This window comes from Sander lucioperca, chromosome 10, assembly GCF_008315115.2.
Source record: "Sander lucioperca isolate FBNREF2018 chromosome 10, SLUC_FBN_1.2, whole genome shotgun sequence".
In the NCBI taxonomy this organism is placed as follows: Eukaryota; Metazoa; Chordata; class Actinopteri; order Perciformes; family Percidae; genus Sander; species Sander lucioperca.
In genome coordinates, this window is record NC_050182.1 from 31,874,371 (window position 1) to 31,889,398 (window position 15,028).

The 15,028-nt window shown below is 41.5% G+C and overlaps 2 long non-coding RNA genes across 3 annotated transcripts in view; one reads left to right on the forward strand and one right to left on the reverse strand.

The window, feature by feature from the left end:
- Window positions 1-15,028, forward strand: part of LOC116049216 — a 95,399-nt gene that overhangs the window by 64,385 nt on the left and 15,986 nt on the right. The gene's annotated exons all lie outside the window — the stretch shown is intronic.
- The window catches only part of LOC118496128, a 44,797-nt gene that overhangs the window by 14,611 nt on the left and 15,158 nt on the right, over window positions 1-15,028 (reverse strand). The window lies entirely within an intron of this gene.

Below are 15,028 nucleotides of genomic sequence, written 5' to 3' on the forward strand. Positions count from 1 at the left end.
CACACTTGGGGCGCTTTCACACCTGCCTCGTTTAGTTCGGTTGAATCGCACTAGAGTTCGTTTGTCCCGCTGGTGCAGTTCGTCAGGTCAGGTGAGAATGCAGCATTCACACTCGGGTGCGCACCAAAAGCGGACCAAACAAGCGTACCAAGACCTGCTTGAAGAGATGGTCTCGGTACGCTTTCAATCGAACTCTGGAGCGGTTCATTTGTGGTGAGAACGTGATCCGTACTCAAACCGCATCAACTATACATACTCCTCCAGTCTGAGCTAATGTCTCCTGTAGTCAGGTGTGTTTAGCAATCTGCGATGCAGCAGAGCAGCAAACAGTAGCAGCTTGCAGTGTTTCTATCACAGAAATAGATTGCGGTCAAGCTTGCCGTCCGTCACTTGCATCCCCGTGGTCAAACCAGCTGCCGCTAAAATTGGAAACAGATGCCAGCAGAGCAGAGCGAAGTCTTGGTGACCAGAGCAGATGTAGTAACATCTCTCGCGAAACAATGTCTAATCATTTTAATGAAATGAGCTGGTTTGACCATGGAGATGCAAGAAATATGCACTAGTCCAGAACACAGGTCCCCCTTCCTGTATTTACTTTCTTGCTACAGCCCCCAGACACATCCAACCAATAACAGGAGTGGAAGTTCTTGCGTGATTTGTAATGGCGCATTTTGATACGCTTGGATTCTTCCAGGTGTGAAGCCAAACCAAACCAAACCAAACCGAGGGCATATCGCTCCACATTTACAAACTCACCAACTGATTCGGACCAAAGCAAACAAACTACAGGTGTGAAAACGCCCTTAGAGACCAAAAGACGTGGCAAAGACGGTGGAGGCCTCGACTCCAAAAGAAAGAAAAAAATTTGTAATTCTGAAATGGAGGTACTGCTGCAAGAAATTAACGAAAAATGAGACATCATATTTAGTAGCGTCAGCAGTGCATACTAAGCAGCTAATAAAACCGATGCATGGAATGCAGTTACTCATGTGAACGCTGTATCCGGAGAAGGGCGCAGAACAAATGAAGTAGAAAAGAAATGGTTTGATCTGAAATCTGATGCAAAAAAATGACTTCAAAACATAGAACACAGACTCTTGGTGTACAAATAGTAGGGATGTCCAGATCTGATCACGTGATCGGAAATCGGGCCCAATCACGTGGTTTCAGACTCGATCGGAATCGGACGTTACCTCCCGATCAGGACTCGGATATATATGTATATATATTCTCATTATTTTTTAACACATCTATAGTTATGCGGTGGCACAGAGTTAGACCCTTTTGACTCCACACAGAGTCAAAAGGGTGCGGCATGACATCACTTTGTTGCAGAGACGCTATTGGTTAAATGCCGGCAAAGTAGAACACGGAAGCAGCTTGAAGCGGAGTGCGCGAGTATGTCTGCAGTCTGGAGGTATTATAAAGTTGAATTATTATAGAAGTATCGGATCGGGACTCGCTATCGGTAGATACTGAAAATCAAATGACTTGGACTCGAGGGCAAAAAAACCTGATCGGGACAACCCTAATAAATAGTGTGATCAATCACTTATTATTGGATGGCAGGGTCATAATTGATGTGAATTGAAGGCAAAGCAAGGCAAGTTTATTTATATAAGCCTAGCACAATTCATACACAATGGCAATCCTAAGTGCTTTACAAATGAGCAGTAGTGTGTATTTATTAAAACAAACATATAATTATGTGTAAAATAATGAAAATAATGAGTTACAAAATGGAGAGAAATGTTAAATTAATTTAGAACGGACAAAAACGGTATAGCTACTGGTTTTGCGCAAACATGTCAGCTCTAAATTCTGCGTAAGAGTGCTCCTGAGTGTGCGTAGATTCTGTTCTTACCTAAGAACAAATCCCAAATAAGAAAACATTGGTGAATGCCAAACTCTTTGTGAAAACATTCAGAACAACTGAAATAAGTGCTTGCACCTCTTTGCACTGCTGTAAACATTCACTTGTGTCCTCTTTAAACTTTCTTCCAGTCTCTATTTAAAGGGCAGATGCTAGTAAAACTACCCAGCTGTCTGCTCTCTCTCTTTCTCTCTGTAAACCTAGCCAGCTGTCTGCCCTCCACTTCTGACCTTGTTTTGATGAACACCGTTGTATGTGTGTGTGTGAGTGCACATATACGCATGTGCATGTGTGTATACATGTCAATGGGCTTTCAGTGCGACCCTTGACCTTTTGTGAATGACAGGCTAAATCTAGCCACCCCGCCTCTCTCGTCTCCTTTTCTCCCCTGTTTCCTGACTGATAGCCTGTCATGGGGACAAGCGCTCAGGCTTGAACGTTATGTGTGAGTGCCAGTGAGACAGGGAGGGAAAGAGAGCACGTTCAAGTGTGTATTTGTATAGGTGAAGGTGTGTGCACAAGCTAAGGGGGTCACAGAGGAAGACGCTGTCCAGACATTTCAAAAATAACAACCCATATAGTCGTGAAGCTGTGTTTGATTGTGTGTGTGTGTGTGTGTGTGTGTAGGTGTGTGTGCGTGTGTGTGTGTGTGTGTGTGTGTGTGTGTGTGTGTGTGTGTGTTTCGTCGCAAAGAGTATCTGGTAATTATTTAGTCAGGCTTTGACCTTTGACCCTCTCCTTTGACCTCCCGCATCCTGTTCAACTGGAGAGAAGATGGACACACATTCATACATATGCACACCCACACACCTTCTCACACTCACGCACACCCTGGGGTTAAAGGGTTTTTTGTGGGCTGGGAATAAATTCAGAGGTTTAGCGATTTCACCAATGTGGGTAGAAAAACATGACTGGATTATTAAGGAATGTTCCCAAAATTAATCAAACATGTCTCAGAGATGCTTTTAACATATACATTAGGTAGAGACAGGTGACATTCTGCTTTATTACAGCTCATATTTCAACAGTTATACCTTGCACACCTGTCTGTATCTATTTTATACCATTTTAACAATGGAGTTTGTAACAGGGCAGAAACATGATTTACCCTGTGAGACACACACACAAAGAGGGAGTGGTCCATAGACATTGTGTGGAATGGAGAATGACGTTTTTGTCGATTACTGCCAATAACATTACCATTTATTGATTACTGCATGTATCGATATTTTGTTCATTCAACAACATGACCACAAATTACTGTATATACTGTATATACAAACTATCGCCTTGGCAACCAAGGTTCCTTTTCCTGCCAATACAATAAAGGATTAGAAAAGCAGCAGGAGAAGCTCCAGCCTCTTTCCCTGCTGGATTACATTACTGCATTCTTTTGTGATAACATCTACTCAAAGCCTCATATTAGCCCTCATTATGCCTGTCTAAGCTTTGTGTATTTGTCTGTGTGTCTATGCGTACTGGGCAGTAGCACCGTTGTACAGGGGTGGGTCTACAGGGGGGGCCCGGGTGGCACCCGCCCCCCTTGAAATATAATTGCCCCCCCAATCCATTGGGCTAGAGTGCTGTCAATCTGATAAATTTGATTTCCATTGGATCAAACTACTGTCACTTTGCTGCCTGTTCTGCCAATCACTGATTTTCCATTTGGTAAATGGATAAATAATTTAAACACACATTGTATGGCAACTGTGTACTTCGTTGAAATTTTGAAGTATATTAAACTCGCTGTAGAGCACTTGTTGCTGTAAGAAATAAATTCTGTATTGCATTTTATTTCTGTTTTGTTTCCTATAATCTGAAAAATGTGTACTGCAAGGTTTTCTTTGTTGAAGTTTGAGGCAAGTTTATTGTAAGTGTATTACACTTTATTTTTATACAGTTCTGTGAAAAAAAATCTTCCCAGCCCTTGTCACATGACCAGTTAATGTTTCCATGATGGCTATCCGAGTTTTTGCCTTAACAGCCCATAGAAAATGTGTATTGTAATTGGATACACAACTTGTTAAAAAAAATAAAAACAAGTGAAATTAATAATGAATGTGTTCTTAGCAAATTAGATTGTGTTGTTCTATCCTATCCAATATTTCCTATATTTTCTATGCTGTATTCTGATAAAAACCCCTGGGCCTCCCCTGACTGATTATTGGCCCCCCGTGCTGCCCCACTTAAAAAATCCTGGAATAGCTCCTGCCGGTGTATGATGTATCCTGTTTGTAACGTTGTATATCCATATATATATCCATAAGACATACTTGTCTTAAATGACTTTTTTATAGCACATAAATGACTGACAATTACTCCTTATCTCATCTCTTAGCTACATTCTTCCCAACCCTTAAGACCCCTGGCTGTACTAAAGCAACAGTGCAGACAGAAATTTAGGTATGGTGCCTTCCCAATATATAATGTTATTGATCAAATATAAATGGTTAACCTCGTTATGCTTTTGCTTTGATCAGATTTGAATGAGGTAATTACACTAATTTTAAACCTTGTGGTTACATTGTCAAACCCATATCTAACCACTGCAAATATCCCAGCATTGATAGCAGCAAAAATCCTCATGAGATGCTTCAAAATATAACATTGAGGAAAAAATGTATCGGCGCATGATGACATTTATTTTTACCAGTCTTCCCAAGGTAACAAACATTAAAAAACACAATAAAACAGAGTGCAGCAGTATAGAAAACAAAGTAAAAACAATAAAAATAAAGCAGTGAAGTGGAATTCAATAAAATCACTTGAAAGAGCAGACTCAATTATGGTCAGACTTGAGTTTAGCTGGAGGGGAAAACTTTGTTTATAAGTGCCGTGGCTGGGTGAATGGGTTGACTTGGTGCTTGGGTGAGATATTTGTTTGGGCAGTGTGTGTGTGAGTCTTTTCGTGCGAGGGTGTGGGTGTGTTTGTGTGTGGATGTTAACGGATGTCTGTGTATGTAAGCCACACAGCCCCTATCCTTAATTCCAGGGTGAACTTGGGCTTCCTCCCCTTTCAAGTCTTTTTGTCAACACAGACTGACATGAGACATTTTTAAATGAGTCATCTCTCAGGTAGTTCTTCCTCCTTCTCCTTACTTAGATGTTTATTGTTCTTATATCACTCTATATTAGAGAGCAGTATTTAGGGCAGGTACAGCATATTTCAACAATTATTTGGCCTGTATTAAAGCATGTTCTGTGAAAAAAAAACTGTCATGCTAGTGTCCCTGGGTTGGATCTTTTAGGGAAGAGGGTTGGGCATGCATTGCATAACACATTCTCACTTCCAACTCATCACAAATGGATGCTTGGTCAGGATCCCTTGGCGTCACGTTTTAACTTCTCTAGGTACCCTTTTGGCGTAATTTTTCAATGTGCAGGGTAAAGTCAGGTTTAGGCAACAAAAGTTAGTTTGGTTACGTTTGGGAAAAAGATTGTGGTTTAGGTCAAAATCATCCGTGATGTCACCCATTGGTCTGTGGACTGCTATTTTGATGCTTTTGAGTTTGGCGATATGGGCGACGCCATCTCATTTATTTGCAACTGGATGTGACGATTTTTGACGAGAGGGTAAGCTGGGAGGATGACGCGGCCAAGCCAATGTTGTTTATGGTTGCAATGGCACTGCGCTAAGCTAAACGTTAAAGAGGGAAAGTTTTCAACCCTATTTACGTTAGTTAAGTATGTTACGTAAGTAAGTTAGCTTACGTACGCAAGTTAAAATAAATCAATGCTGACTTTGGTTTCACACGGGTAACAAACAGTACTCTCCTGGGCGAAAGTCCTGTGTTTTTTTTTTACCCATCCCTCTTGCCCACCCGGACTTTGTCTCTCTTTAAAACTACGTCATCTCACAGCGCCACCGCCAAAGCCCGGTGTGTCTCATACAGACGCTAAAGGGTGCCTTGTGCAACGGTATCAGACGCTGAGGGCTACTAAATAACGGTCACGGTCTTTTTTGATATCAACAACAGGAGTTGCCAAAGTGAGAGATATTAAAATACTACCCTTAGGCAGGGGTGTAGTACTCAAGTCTGGTCTTGGACTCAAGACGTTTTTTCTATGGTCTCGGACTCGCTGGTATTTGGACTTGGACTTGTCTCGGTATCTGCCACTGGTCTTGCCAAATATGACTTTTGGTCTTGACCGAGTCCAGGTGTCTTTATTATGTTTATAATAATATTGGAGGCAGTGCTTGAAGTAGAAAAAAAGGTGCCGGTACTCTCTTGCATTGGCAAATCATTATGACATTTGAGATTTCTAAAGTGAAAAACAAAACTTGGAGATATTGCTGGTACAACAATTTATTGCTATTAACAACAATTTGTTATTTATTAACAACATAAATGTATGTATTTATTGTCGTGTGTGTGTGTGTGTGTGTGTGTGTGTGTGTGTGTGTGTGCATGCGTGCGTGCGTCATTCTCTTGACAGCTGTTGTAAAATGGTGCTGCGGCTCCTTTAAGAGAGCTCTGTGCATGTGGGTGTGTGTGTGTGTGTGTGTGTGTGTGTGTGTGTGTGTGTGTGTGTGTGTGTGTGAGTGTGTGTGTGTGTGTGTGGGAAGCATAGACAGTATATAAGAATGAACCAACAGATCCTGTTGCTCTGGACGGAGACCAGTGAAGGATATAAGAAGCACTTTTCCGGTGAGCGCTGAGCGTTACTGCGCAGCCTCCGACTGAGAGAGATGACGTAAATGTGACGTGAGCATCCTGTCTGAAAGTTGTAAGTCTTCTGGTAGCTGGGCCAAGAGAAATCTCAATCATTCCGAATCTTGCTGAGACGGAGAACGTAGATATATGTAAGGAGACAACATGGACACAGGCTAATTATTGCTAACAAAAATGCTAGTTAACATTAGTAATTAAACTTAAACAGCTAATGTAAGTCAAAACTGCCTGCGAGCTTCTCCTGTACTATACGGTAATTCCTCTACTATGCGACAGTAAGTCGCGTTGTTATGACACAATCGTTAGCCTATTTTTATAAAAACGTCTGCTACGGAGCCATAACGTGAGATACAAGGTAATGGACCCTTTTATACATTGTCGTGTTTCTTTAGAAATAAACAATGGACAAAAAAAGTCTTCTTCAGATGTAAAGTTATTCGCTGTCAAAGAGACATCAAAATGAATGGCAGTCAATGATTGCTAACGGGTGATCGTTTGGTAGCATCAAAATGGCGCCATAGGAGGTTCATGTTCTGAAGCGAAGCTTACCCCCTTGGTGAGAAGGGGGCAGAGGAGAAACAAAGAGAGGAAGCAGACGTGTAGATGCGACCGGAGCAGAGTTGGAAGTTGGTGTAGTTTATGTAACGTTAGGGTCAATCTCTCTGACACTGACGCTTTCTCTGTCAGTGGTAGAGTACCGGCTACATGTGAGAAGTAGCGGTATGCAAGAAAAAAGTAGGTAGGCTTAAGAGTAAAATGTAGAAGTGCCGGTACTGCATACCGGTGAGTATTGGCCCACTTCGAGCACTGATTGGAGGGAAAGTGAAACACAGCTTGGACGGGCTTTTCACAAGTTTAGACTGCTAGCTAATGCTACGCTGACGTTTGTTAACGTTAGCGCAACAGCGTAAGCCTAGCCTGCTAGATAAATATTACGAGTTTCCTATATCTGCATCCACGTTGTCAACATAAGACCTGTGGCGTTAGTGCTCCTTATGTACCATCATTTTATTGAATGAAATATTAAGCTTCGCTCCTACGAGATGGGTGGGTGTTTGTTACGTTATACACAAAGCTAACTGGCTATAGTTAGCCTGTACGTATGCTAGCGGACATTAGCTAACGTTGCCGAGCCAGCCAGCAACTTTGGCAGTAGAGGTTCAGCGAGCTAACCACGACAGTATTGTCGCCCACAATCAACCTCTGCTGCTAAAAGCAGTCAACCTGCAGTGATGTTTGAAATGGAGACTCACACATTGTGCCTTTTCCACTGGCTCAAATTATGGAAAACAATAAAATAAGTTACCATAGTTATGCGGATGACACACAAATTTATATAACCTTATCGCCAGGGGACTATAGTCCAATACAACAACTGACTAAGTGCATTGAACAAATTAACGACTGGATGTGCCAGAACTTTCTTAAATTAAATGAAGAAAAAACTGAGGTGGTTGTTTTTGGAGCAAAAGAGGAACGATTAAAAGTCAGCACTCAGCTTCAAACAATAATGTTAACAACAACAGACAAAGCCAGAAATCTTGGTGTAGTCATGGACTCAGACCTGAATTTTAACAGCCACATTAAGACAATTACAAAGTCAGCCTATTACCACCTTAAAACTATATCAAGGGTTAAAGGACTTATGTCTCAGCAGGACTTGGAAAAACTTGTCCATGCTTTTATCTTCAGTAGACTTGACTACTGTAACGGTGTCTTTACAGGTCTCCCTAAAAAATCAATCAGACAACTGCAGCTGATTCAGGACGCTGCTGCTCGAGTCCTCACTAAGACCAAGAAAGTGGATCACTCCAGTTCTGAAGTCTCTACACACAGTGCCTCAAAGAATTGATTTCAAAATACTTTTGCTGGTTTATAAATCACTAAACGGTTTAGGGCCAAAATACATTTCTGATCTGCTACTACAGTATGAACTACCCAGACCTCTCAGGTCGTCTGGGACAGGTCTGCTTGTTGTCCCCAGAGTCAGAACTAAACAGGGGGAAGCAGCGTTCAGTTTTTATGCTCCACATATCTGGAACAAACTCCCAGAAAACTGCAGGTCTGCCGCAACTCTCAGTTATTTTAAATCAAGACTGAAGACCTATCTTTTTGATGTTGCCTTTCATTAAATAGCTGTTCATTTCTTATACTGAAGTTGCATTGTTGACACTGTATGACAATCTATATAAGCATATAAAGAGAAATTCCTATTTTATCTGCTTTTATATATTTAACTGTTTTAATTGCTCTTCAGTGTTTCATTTCTTATACTGCACTGTAACTTTTATTTTCGTATTTCATCTGTTTTAAATTTTTTAATCTGTTTTCATGTAAAGCACTTTGAATTGCCCTGTTGTTGAAATGTGCTATACAAATAAAGCTGCCTCGCCTTGCCTTTCCTGGAGATCCTGGCCATTATTTTAAGGCATAAACCAACCATAGGGGTACACTCTGTAATACTGGTCACTTCTTTTCTACACTACATCTGGAGTGAAGCTATATTGTCATTTAGTTGCTCAAATGCTCAGTACTAGTACCTAATAGTGGTAATAGTAATAGTAGTAGTTCTAACACTGCTATTATGAGGTATCACCATATGTCATTCTGTTTTCTTTAGATTAGATTAGATTATATCAAGGGGAATGGCTATACTTACAAATCCTGCGTGTTGTGACACTGTTTTTGCTTTTAGATCAACAAATAATAACCCAAAATGATTGTCTTGATACGGTCATACATAAGACTTTTTTTCCTGGATTCGGTCTTGATTCGGACTCGGTCTTGACTAGTCCTGGTCTTGGACTTGACAAAGGTGGTCTTGACTACAACCCTGCCCTTAAGGGGCTTTAATGTCATGTTGGCAACTGTAAGTCATTGATTAGTTTTTATATTACTCTTTACATCTTTTGGTCATTAACCATCTCTCATGGCAGTTTCCAATGTCACTTTACCTATAAAATAGGACTTTGGTATGTCTTTATATTGAATATACTGTAGGCCGCCCACGTGGGATGTTCTCCAAGTTCCCAAAGGTGTTTGAGAAGCCTTCAGCTGTGTGCTTGTTCAATGTCACCTCACACCAGGCCTGACCCTGGTGGCTTTTCACCTTTTGAAGGATGATCTTTGACCTTTAAAGAAATGACCCTTGATCTTAACAGGTCCTAATGTTGCAGAGAGGACTGCTGGTGACAGGAGACAGATGGAGAAACACATACATGTAGGCCTAAAGACAGATACACATGTGCTGGTGGGCAGTCACTGAGACACAATAATAGAGCAGAAAGCGTTGCTCTGCAGGTCTGAGGAGTGACAGGAGAACCACTGGGGACGGACACACACACACACACACACACACACACACAGGAAACTGCTGAGACACGCTTATGTCTGTTTATGTCTGTTTCCATGTTTATGGACCCAGCAGACTTACAAAGGCAGACCCGCACATACACACTCACTATGTGTAATCAACTTTGTTTTGTGTGCTGTTAGACAAAGTTTTGGCTAAGACAACATTGTCTGTTTTGGCGCTTTTCCATTACATGGTACCAGCTCGACTCGCCTCGACTCTACTTTTTTGGTTTTCCATTACGAAAAAAAAGTACCTGGTACCTGCTAACAGGTACTTTTTTTAGTACCTCTTCAGTCGAGGTTCCAAGCGAGCTGAGGCGAGCCGAAAAGGTGACGTGAAAGCGACAGACGGGGTGTCCTGAACAAACCCGCTATTTTTAAACAGTTTAGCCAACTGTTTTTTTTTGCTGCCTCCAGCTTAATTTGAAACAAAATGTGTCTTCTGGCAACACACACCTTCAACGTTCTGTGTGTGTGTCGCGTTAGGTCATGGCAGTTTACTGCGGCGCTGCTTGTTTTACAGTTCTGCGGAGGCTCCGGCAGAGCTTTCGCCGTAGCCTAACTACACACACACATGGCTGGCTCGACGCACACACCAGCGCACAAGTATAAACATCGGGCCACTTTTACATAGGCTACACAGGCTACGGCGAAAGCTCTGCGTGGAGCCTCCACAGAACTGTAAAACAAACTCAAGTGGCCTGATGTTTATATTTGTGCGCTGGTGTGTGCGTCGAGCCGGCATACGACCAGCCACGCTGAGGCGGTACTAAAATCTGCAATGGAAAACGGACGCACAGTGTGTCGAGTCAAGTCGAGGCGAGTAGAGTCGAGGCGAGTCGAGCAGGTACCATGTAATGGAAAAACGCCATTAGACAAATTAGTAGCTGGTTTCATCTACCCAGAATTACAGGTCAGCTTGACTTTGTTTTATTACTGTTTGAGAACATATATGCAAGGGTGCACAAACTCCTAAAGAACATGCATGAACACTGCACATGCATACACCTCACCTACAATAATTGAGTTTTGAAGGTTAAACTGGACACAAATTAATTTGTTTTGGCCTCCAAGGGCTACCCTCTCCTAAAATAATGAGCCTTGTAGTTTACCTTTTACTAAACCTCCCCAGTAGACCACAGATGGCCTTTCAATTACCAAACTAAAACATGCAGAATGGCAATACATGGCATTATCAATGAACATGCAACAGGGACCACATTCTAAGCTGTGAGCAGACAGGCAGGCAGGCAGGCAGACAGGCACACACACACACACACACACACACACACACACACACACACATGCATGGAGACAAATACACAAGTATATGGTGTATGCACACACACACACACACACACACACACACACACACACACACACTGTGTGCATGTGTGGACACACATATGAGCACACACACAGCCAGATTACTTTGCTTATTTGCTTAGCAAGCAATCTTTGTTGGGGTCACCACTCCTAACCCCTGCACTGCACCAATCTATAAAGCCAGCCCTCTGGGACCCAGTCAAGGTATTTGTAGAGTGATCTGAAGTTAGTTTCTGTGCTGCTGCTGCTGCTGACTGGTTCACATTTTACCAGAGGTTTCAGATTTAAGATAAATGCAGTATGCAGCAAAAGAAGACTGAATGTCAGGTTTGTGATTCTGAAGCTATTACTGTAACTCATCCATGTGACACCAGGCAATTTTTTCTCCGATTTGCCACGATTACTCTTCAGCACTAGTGAAACATGCCATTAGGAATATCTAAAGTAAGAAAATGGACCTTTCAGAAGTTAAGATTTGCCAGTGGAGAATGAAATGTGGAGTGGATGGAAGGAGTAGACATATTCTTTCTTCACTGTAAAAATCACATTTTATAATCACATTTTTGCTTTTGATTAACTGCAGTATCCCTGAACACAGAAACATGGTTGTCTCCTGTATATTTTAAAAATGATATAATATAATAGGTTCTAAATGGTTTTCCTTAAGTTGGGTATGTTTAGTGGCACAGCATATTATGCTACACATGAGCAGCATTGACTATAGAGAATATGTCAGTCAGAGGCAAACAATCTGATGCCAAGAAACGAAATCCATACTATATACCACACTTGCTAAATTGATGAAGAGATTATCTGAAATCCTAAACGAAATTGATTCAGATTCTCCAACATGTGGCTCCAAGTGGCTGACTTGTGCTACCTGCTGAGCCACACCAAGTGCTTGAGTGTTCAAATCCTCACCCCTGTAACATGTTCTATGGTATAGATCGACATTACTTACCATTTTGTTTTGAAAAGCTAATCTATTTTCTCTCTTTCAAAATACCATTCACTCGCTGTCACTGAACGTAGTGCATGCGTAAGTGTTGGCATAAAGCACCAGAGCCAGTAATTGTGAATGATTTTTAATCGGTTAATGGTTAAGTGGAACAACAGCAAAATTTCTTATTATTTATTCTGAAAATAACATATCTGCACTTGCTTATGCAATATTTATAGAGAATATGCTGATAGATGGAGAAAGAAATCGTGACGGGGAACTTTTGTAATCTTTACATCAGCGTGAAAGCTAAATGTTACTTTAGGGATGCTTTTAGTGTGAAATGTTTACCTAAATTTGCCTTTTTTGAAATAGGCTCATACTGTGACATGATGAGATGAGAAAGTTGTGAAAAGCTATATGTATGCAAGTCCTACTGTTTAGGAATATATAATTCTTTATTGATATGCTAAAAAGACATTTGGGATTGGGGTTTTAAAGGCAGATATCCAACAGGGAGTTGTGGGCTAGCTAGAGGGTAGCTGCATAATCAGCTCCACCATCAGCTAACTGATGTTCTGCATAATAGAGATGGGCTTTCTGGGTCAGTATGTGTATGTGGTGTGTTTGAATGTGTGTGGTGGTAGAGGTGGGGGTATTGTCTTTTATCTGCATGGATGTGTGCATGTCTGCATGTGTCCTATCTGCATGTGTATACATGTGCGCAGTCTACGTCTGTATGTTAATGTGTGTGTGTGTGTGTGTGTGTGTGTGTGTGTGTGTGTGTGTGTGTCTGTCTCCACAGGGAGGACAGTCCCTGTCTCATTAGGGAAGAGAGATTGAGAGTGAGACAGACAGAGAGACAGACTGACAGAGAGGGGGGAAAAAGAACAAAAAAGATTTGGGGAGAGGGGGGTGGGGGAGAAACACAGGGAGCAGCAGTGGAAGGCAGGCATAGATTGTATTAGGGGGCAAAGGTCACTCAGCCATTACCATAATGGGCTGGATGGGTCATGGCAAAGGAGGTCAGGAAGTTTTCTGATTCCCACAAACAAACAGATGCACACACACATCTCCCACTTCCCTCCATGGGGTATATGTCACAATTCAGACTTGACTGTGGTTTAATTGAATCAAGAGGCAGTGTGTGGGTGTTTGAGGTTTAGGAAACAGGGAGAGGAAGGGTGTGGGGGTGGATGGTAAGTGTGTGTGTGTGTGTGTGTGTGTGTGTGTGTGTGTGTGTGTGTGTGTTTTTTTTATATAGATGGAAAATCTGAATGTTGGGTTCCATCTATGTGAAAGTGCACCCAGGGCTCTGTCTAGATTTGGGTCTGTATGGGTTTGTGTGTGGATGTTTGATTACTTAAATCTCAAGAGTGTTGATCCAGCCTGTGTGGCAATAGTGACACAGAAGGCAGGTTAAAATGTATTTTAAGTAGGGCTGTCAATTGATTAAAAAATGTAATCTAATTAATTACATACTCTGTGATTAATTAATCAAAATTAATCACATACATAATTAACGGTGCCTGAACTGATACGTTTTAAGAAAGTAAAAAAAGAAAAGAAAAAAAAAGGGTACTAAACAACAGTCGGTGACATTAAAGAACGGCTTGTTTACCTAAGGCCATATGGTCAAAATTAAATGATTTAATAATAATGTATAACAATAACTTATTTCACTAGTAAATTGCTGTTGAACGACAAAAACAACCACCAGATGGGAAAAGGACATTTACAATAACTTCAAATGCACCACGAGGCTGTAGTTTACCAGTTTCATTGAACGCACCGTCTGTGTTGTTTTTCCGACGGCAGCTGCAGATTGTTACATACAGGCGTTGAATCCTCTACAGTAAAACACAGTCAGACTTTACACCGTTTAGCATTAGCTGTCAGCATTGTACCCGTTTTTAATCCAGCTACTAGCTAGCGGTAGGCTAACGTTAGCTGCTGTTGAGTATAGTGTTAACTAGCGTCAGGTGCAGCGGTGTTTGTGTTGCCTGTATCGTCTGTTTCAGAGCATCAGAGAGAAGTGCAGACATATCAGTAGCACCAGATTTCGGTAGCCAGGGTTGGCAGGAAGAAGATTTACAAGTAAATATTCCAGTTAATGATCCAGGCAGCACATTCTCGTCTCCCTCCTTCATTTTACAGTCCAATGGTGGCTAGAACGGCTCCGGGTCAAACGTTTGACAGCCCTAATTTTAAGTTAAAGTTAGTTTTTTTTCCTTCAGACAAAGCAAGGTTTTTGTATTTTTGGATGAGAAAGAGGAAGGAGGAGGAGGGAAGAAACTATAAGAGCAGCTATAAGTCGGAGAAATTCAAAGCACACAGTGTAGCTCTGGTTATTGTACAGTACATATCATATCTGAGTCATTAAAGGTTATTGAAATCCCACTCTGTAGGAGAAAGAAAAAAAGGATTGGGGGTGAGAGAGACAGAGGTTGAATGATGGAGAAATGCTGAGTGAATGTCATGATAATCTCTGGGAAAAAAAGAAGAGAACTGAAGTACAAAGCGACCACAACTAAAGGCTTAAACCTCAATGTAGCCCACCACCTCATGATCACAGAGAGTTGTGGTTTATCTGGCAGGAGGTTCCTATACTTATTACAATCATAATCTAAACTCCTTCTGTGTTCATGTTACAACACTTAGGCCTACACATGCCTAAAAGATCAGGTTCTTCAACCATTTGTGACACAGATCTGACTTTTCCCTAACTCACACTTCCATAGTGTTCACACTGTCACAAGGCTTTCTAAGCTCTTCTCACGTTGCTGAGCTGGAGACATTTACACTGCCCACTTAAAATGCAGATATCACGCCATTAAGATCACTGCAAATGTTTTTCATGGA